Below are 7,913 nucleotides of genomic sequence, written 5' to 3' on the forward strand. Positions count from 1 at the left end.
TAAAGTATGTGCCATACCTGACTGAGATTTTTTTATATAACTACTAAATGCCAGTGTTTGTTGTCTTTGGTAAATGTAGAATAACATATGTGGGCTAAAAATTTTGGGCCAGACTTACTTATTTTGTGACCTGGTCTTTAGTAGGCTACAGTGGACTTGAATTCCATATTCACCAGAGCATGGTCTTGTCTTGCTCTTTACCCCCTAGAAGCTGGTTTATGATTTAAACACATGCAATGTGAAAATGTTGCTTGTTTTTTCATAGTGCATAGTTTTGGTTCAGAGTTGAAGAATAATATTGTTTTGTATTCAATCTGTAGGATTTCTTTGCTTTTTATCCTTTTTGGCCCATGTTTACATGAATTAGTACTACATCATCATTATTACTCAGCTTTTCTTTTAAAAAGCTTATTTGCTTTTATAATTATGATGTTTTTGCAACCCTCAATTCTCCATTACTCTACATAATTTTTGTGTTATGAGTGAATCCCAGTCAAAGCTCATGCTAAGTAGTTGCTCTACCAATGAGGAGGTCCCTTCCTTAGAAATACTTGTTTGTTGATTGAAAATGTTTCTTCTTTGGTATGATTTCAGTAAATATATTAAGCCCTTTGCTTAATAAATCTTTTGTATTAGTTTGTACTTTATCTTTGGGTTTTCACACAGTGAAACAATTGTGCTGTTAGATGACTTCCTTTCTTAGCTTTTAAGGCATTTTTTTTTGTTTCATGCATCCTGTCTTTGAATAAAGACTCAAATTTTCTTGTGGATAGTAATGAGAAAAAAGTACATTATGTCACAGGACATATAACAGAATATTAGTCTACTAGACTATTCCCTACCATTCCTTCATACATATTTGTCCAAGTTTCTCCATCACCAGAAAGACAAAAGAATCGAACAGGAATAAGATTGCTGAAGACTCAATCTTTCTATATGTTGTCACACTTGAATAGATGTACTCTTTCAATGGAAAAGTTTTTGGTGGGGAAGATAAGGAGTGACAATTGATTGTTTCACAGAAAGCACAGCCCATGGCAGATTATCTATTTTGTTAAATCCTTGGTTTCCTTTTACGTAAGATAAACATTATGTTAGCATCAATCTCATTAGATTGTTACAAAAAACAAATGGAACAATGTATGACATGTGCCTATTAAAAGACAGCATATTGTAAGCATGCAATAATTGGGTGCTATTATCATGTTCATTAGTAGTAGAAGCAACAGCTATCAATAAGACTCAGTCTATACTCAGGGATGTATGTTTATTACCATGCATTAATGGGGAGATCATTGGATTAAGTGACACTTTAAATAAATATAATGGTCCCTTGTGCTTGGAACTCAAATCTGCACATTGGCTTCACAGCTGTAACACTATTAATTAAATCTTGTCCTTCAAGATGCAAATAGCTTTTTGATATACTGCTGATACCAGATTCTCTTGTTCCCCACAGCTCTCACTAGGAGTACTTGGGCATCTTTGGAAGTCTCCAAGGCCATTTTTCATGCTTCACATTAAGATCAACAAGGGTACAATTAAGTTATTGTTACTTCCTTGCAAATTACATGATTTGGGATTATTTTACTTCTAAGTACCACATGCAACCATGAAGACAAGCATTTTTTCATCTGGCATATGTAAGATACCAAGAGACACACTGACTGAAAATTCAACTCCTGATTGTATTTTCCAAGCAGCTGCCCTGACATTATTCTGGCATCTTGATGCTGAGCAAACTTATGAGCCAATTTTCTTTAGTATTTAACATTTTGAGAGGTACAGGGCTTTTGCAACTTTGTGATCCCTGGATATTTTCAGATGTTTCAAATTCTCCAAGAACTTACATAAATATATTTATACACAGGAATTTAATATATAAAGCAGGCAATATAAAGAAATTCACAGTGATTTCCTCTACACAATTCATTCATTTCAACATAATGTTGAAGTGAATAGGAAACATAGCTGATTGCCTACCCTAGATACATACATGATTTTATATCTGTATATCTTGTTCCATGACTACAGCGACCTTCTAAGGGCAAGTATCATTTTCTTTATTATGTGAAGAACTTTAGCTTTAAAAAGTTTAATAAATATTGAAAGAATGGGGGCAGACAGTGTAAAAGGAGGCCATCCACAGGGATGCTGTCCATGAAATTTATATTCTGACTTTTCAGTATACTGGTTTTCTTTCTGTTATGTATGATATTTATAGTCCCTTTCTAAGGTAGTCTGATTTGCTAGAACTTTGGTTCATTAACAAACAAACAATTTTAAGATACCTTCAATTTGGCTTTCTATCCCATGTCTGTTCACACACATGAATCTATGGCTCCAGGAAAAACCTTAAGGCCATGCAGGTGCTTGTCAAGTGTTCTACCACTAGGGTATGTCCTTAGCCCTAAGTTTACCACTTTGTCAGGACACAGCTGCTTGTGAAAACGCATTTTTCCCATAAGAAAAACTTCATTTGTACACTTGAGGAATCAAGCAGGTCAATAAACTAAGGCTTCTGGTTGTGTTATCATTCCCCTGGTTTACTTTAAATTCCTTCTATGAGCATGGCTTGGAAAACAGTTTTATTAGCTCAAGACTCTACTCTTTATTTTCCCACATGTTTTAAAGGTTGTTTGGGTTTCATTTTGTATATGGTATTTGAGTTGAGAACACTTTCACACTTTGAGTGTAGGAAATCAAAATGTCAGTTTCCTCCAGTTGTCTTTAATCTACCATTTGTAACCATGGATTTTTTTTATTCTGAGTGGTAGGATTTGGGTAATTCTGTCTTTTTTTATCTCAGTTTTAGTTAAACAGGTAATCTGACAATTTGTTCAAAATTGTCTTTTTCCCTTTTTAATGGATGATTCCTTTCTGACTGTGTAACCACCAAGTAGAGTTTTGAAATATGACATTTGTAGTTATCTGAAGGCTGCTACCTCAAACATTCCATTTCAAGGCATTGATTTAGAGACTTTTATAGAAACAACATTCTTTTAAAATTAATTTTTATTTAAATTAAAAACAATCTCAATTTACATACCAATCTCTGTTCCCTCTCCCTCCCATCATCCCATTCCTCCCACCATCTCCCCATTCGACCCCCTATCCATGCCTCAGAGAGGTGAGGCCTCCCATGGGGGGGTTATCAAAGTTTGTCACATCATTTGGGGTAGGACTGAGGCCCTTCCCCATGTATCTAGGCTGAGAGAATATCCATCCATAGGGAATGTTCTCCAAAAAGCCTGTTCATGCACTAGGGATAAACACTGGTTCCACTGCCAGAGGCCTCATAGGCTTCCCAAGCCTCCTAACTGACACCCACCTTCAGTCTTATGCAGGTCCCCAGCTGTCAGTCTGGGGTCTAAGAGCTCCCACTTGCTCAGGTCAGCTGTTTCTGTGGGTTTCCCCATCATGGTCTTGACTCCTTTGCTCATCACTCCTCCCTCTCTACAACTGCATTCTAGGGGTTCATCTCAGTGCTTAGCTGTGAATCTCTGTTTCTGCTTCCATCAGCTACTGGATGAAGGCTCTATGATAGCATTTGAGGTAGTCATCAATCTCATTATAGGGGAAGGGAATTTAAGATAGCCTCTCCATTATTGCTTAGATTATTACTTGGAATCATCCTTGTGGATTCCTGGGAATTTTTCTAGTGCCAGGTTTCTTTTAAAGCCTATAGTGACTCCCTCTATCAAAGTATCTCTTTCCTTGCTCTCCTTCTCTGTTCTTCCCCCAAGTTGACTCCCCTGCTCCCTCATGTTTTCTTCCCCATCCCCTTCTCTTTCCCCTACCTTCCACATCCTTCTCCCCACACTTCCAAATTTACTCAGATCTTGTCCCTTTACCCTTCTCAAGGGGTCCAAAGTGGCTATACACATTTGCATTCCCACCAGAAAATGAGGAATGTTCCACTTTCTTCACATTCTCTCCAGCGTAAGCTGTCATCAGTGTTTTTATTTTAACCATTCTGACAGGAGTAAGATGGTATCTCAGACTTGTTTTGATTTGCATTTCCCTGATGGCTAACTATGCTAAGCAATTCCTTAAGTGCCCTTTGGCATTTGAGATTCCTCTGTTGAGAATTCTCTTTTTAGAATTGCACCCTATTTTTTAATTGGCTTATTTGGTGTTTTTGTGACTAGCTTCTTGAGTTCTTTTATATTTTGGAGATCAGATCTCTTTCAAATGTGGGGTTTGTGAAGATCTTTTCCCATTCTGTAGGCTGCAGTTTTGTCTTGTTGACTGTGGCTTTTCCTTAAAGAAGCTTCTCAGTTTCAGGAGGTCTCATTTATTAATTGTTGAGGACCCAGACAAATTAGAGACACCTAACTTTTAATAAGAAATAAAAAATACACACTGGTAGAAAGACAGCATTTTCAACAAATGTTGCTTGGCAAACTGGATGGCTGCATATAGAAAAACAAAAATAAATTCTTATCTATCACTCTACACAAAACTCAATTTCAAATGAACCAGGGACCTCAATAGAGCAGTATATACTTTGAATCTGATAGAAGAAAAAGGAGGAATATTTCTAAACTTAGTGGCATAAGAAAGGACTTTCTTGAATGGAATATCAAAATCATATGCACTAAGAATAATTTATAAGTCAGATCTCATGAATATGAAAAGTTTTTTGTGGCAAAAGACACCATCATTCAAGCAAATGAGCAGCCTACACAATCAGATTTTTTTTTTTACTATTTGTACATCTGATAGAGGGTTAGTATCCAAAATATATAAAGAGCTAAAAAAGATAGACATCAAGAAAGCAACCCAATTAAAAATGGAGTACAGAACTAGGCATAGAATTTTAAAAAATATGAAATAGAAATGGCCTATAAGCACTCAAAGGAATGTTCAACATCCTTAGCAATCAGGGAAATGCAGATTAAAGCTAATTTGAGATTTCATTTTATTCCAGTCAGAATGGCCAAGATCAAGAAACAAATGACAGTACATACTGGCACAGATATGGAGAAAGGTGATCACTTCTTTGTTGCTGGTGAAAACTGTTAGAGCCATTATGGAAATCTGTATGGAGGTTCCTCAGAAAAGTAGGAATAGATATACCTAAAGATCCAGTTATATGATTCTTGGGTATGTTCCAAAAGGATTATACACCCTGGTATATAGAAGCTTGCCCATCCATATTTGCTATAGCTCTATTAATAATAGCCAGGAATTTCAAATGACAATGTTGTACATTTATGTAATTGATATTATTTTTCTGTTAAGAAATTGTAATTTTCAGGTAAATGGATGGAGTTAAGAAAAAATCATCCTAGGTATGATAACTGAGACTCTAAAAGACAAACATCATATATTTTCTCATATTTAATTATTACTCTTTAACCTTTCAATATATGTCAACAATACAAATAACTGCAGAGCTTAGGTACACAAAAAGTGACCAGAGGGGAGGAGAGGATCTCCTAAGGAGGGGAAATAGAATGCAGTGCCATGGAGAGTTAAAGGAACAAAGTAGAATAGGCAGGTGTGAGAGAAGAATAAAGGAGGAAACAAAGGGCAGGACAACTAACAATAAAAACTATACCATTTGAAAAAATATATAGAAGCATACTACTATAGAATCTTCCTAACACACACACACACACACACACACACACACACACACACACACACACACACACCATTTAAATAGAGTCACAATATAATAGGGTAGGCAATTCTGAAACTAGACAAAAAATGCCACCAGGGAAAACCTCCAGTGCTAAGAAAACGAATGTGTTACATCTTATTGAGTTATTGCCTAAGGAGTCTCATGGGACTCTCCCCCAAACATCAGAGACTATTGCCAAGGCTATTGATTGCTCTCCACAACCTAACAGTAAGCCCTTATTTTGAAAACAACAGTATTTATGTCTCTGAACATGGGGAATTCAAACTTATTCCTAACTAGAATATACACCCGAACTGACTAGTATTCATGGTAAGGAAAGGTACTCTTCATGCTATCAGAGTAGACAGGTAATTATTAATATCACCCAGCTACAAAACCTGTGACTTCTAATAGTTCTCTTCCTTCAAGATAGGGAATAGTTATACTAGTACACATGTTACTAAACTAATCAACCACTTTCTGGTTAGATTTAAGGCCCACTCTGTGAAAGGGAACCCACTCCTGACATTGCTAAAGTAGTCAAGTATCTGAGGATAGGACATGGGCCTAGAGGAAAATCTAATACAATTATTCTGCTAAATGACATGGCAATAAAATTATGCCTAATGACATTCTGCTATACTCATAGATCTGTATCTTGATCAGTTACCATCAGAGAAGTTTCCTTCTATAGCAGATGGAAACAAATACAGAGACACACATATCATGTGAAGAGAATGAGAAAATTTGGAACACTTGGTCTAAAATTGGATGTCTCCATCAAATCCCTCCCCTCATGGCTCAGGGAACTATGATAAGGTTGAAAGACTGTGAGACAGTGGTGATGAAAGACACCAAATAAACAAGAACTTTTAGGTACAACAAGACTGAAGCATGTATGAACTCACATGTGGCAGTATGCAGAAGGCCAGTTCAGGTTGAAGCCTGTGTTGAGAGGGGAAACTAAACATGGGGTCCTACTCTAAGCAGGAAGCTATTTACAATTAATACTCATTGGCAAAGGGAAAATCAGTTTTCTCCAGTGGAGTATCAATGGGACTATCAAACATTATCTATGGCAACCTTATGCTCAGAAGTAGTTGATAATACAAAACAAACTCCTCAAGTTTTTGGTGGACTTTTTATTTCATTTTAATTTTGGCTTTTGTTTGGGTCCTATTGACTTTTGCTCATTTGTTTTGACTTGTGTGTGTGTGTGTGTGTGTGTGTGTGTGTGTGTGTGTGTTTGACTGTTTTAAGACAGACAGAGAGAGAGAGAGAGAGAGAGAGAGAGAGAGAGAGAGAGAGAGAGAACATAAAGGTGAATATGTAGGTTCTAAGAGGATATTGGGAAGAGGAAAACATGATCAAAATATACCATATGAAAAATGTTAAGTAAAATAATATGAAAAAAATCTGATTCTAAAGAAACAGGATTACACAAGAACTTGAATTAAAAAGTTAGAAAGATCTCAATTAAATAACTTATCAATGTAAATGTCCTTCAAGAACTAATACAATTAACAAGCCAAACAGTAAAGCAGTATACAGAAATAATAATAATAATAATTGGTAAGACATTAATGAAATGGCAAAAATAATCTCTTTTTTTGAGACAGGGTTTCTCTGTATTTTTTTTGGCGTTTGTCCTGGAACTCACTCTGTATACCAGGCCGGCCTCAAACTCACAGAGATCCTCCTGCCTCTGCCTCCCAAGTGCTGAGATTAAAATCATGTGCCACCAATGCTCGGTGCAAAAATAATCTTAATTAAAAAAATGAAAGAGTTGGTTTTTGAAAAAGTAAGCAATAGTGACAAATCACTAGCCAAACTAATCAAAATAAAGAGAGAAAGAAATTTAATGAAATCCAGAGAATCATTAGGGTACACTTAAAAACTCTTATTTAAAAAACACTGGGAAAGTTATCAGATATGAGTAAATTCTATGTATGACCTAATAGCATGAAATCCAGAGGATATAATAGGTAACATATTTATTACTAGGTAGTAAGCCTGTAGAATAGTAATAATCTCTAAATGGAGAAAAATTCATAGTGTATAGAAAAATTCAAGACCTTCTAAAGAACAAACACAAGTGCATCTCCAATTGTTAAATATAGTAGAAAGAGAACTCTAACAAATTAATCCCATAGTCAATATTACATTTATATGAAAACAGTAATGGGACAAACACACAGTCTTAGTTAGGGTTTATAGTGCTCTGATGAAACACCATGACAAAAAACACTTGGGGAAGGAAGAGTTTATATCTTATATCTTA

This window comes from Cricetulus griseus, chromosome 2 (assembly GCF_003668045.3).
Source record: "Cricetulus griseus strain 17A/GY chromosome 2, alternate assembly CriGri-PICRH-1.0, whole genome shotgun sequence".
Lineage (NCBI taxonomy): Eukaryota > Metazoa > Chordata > Mammalia > Rodentia > Cricetidae > Cricetulus > Cricetulus griseus.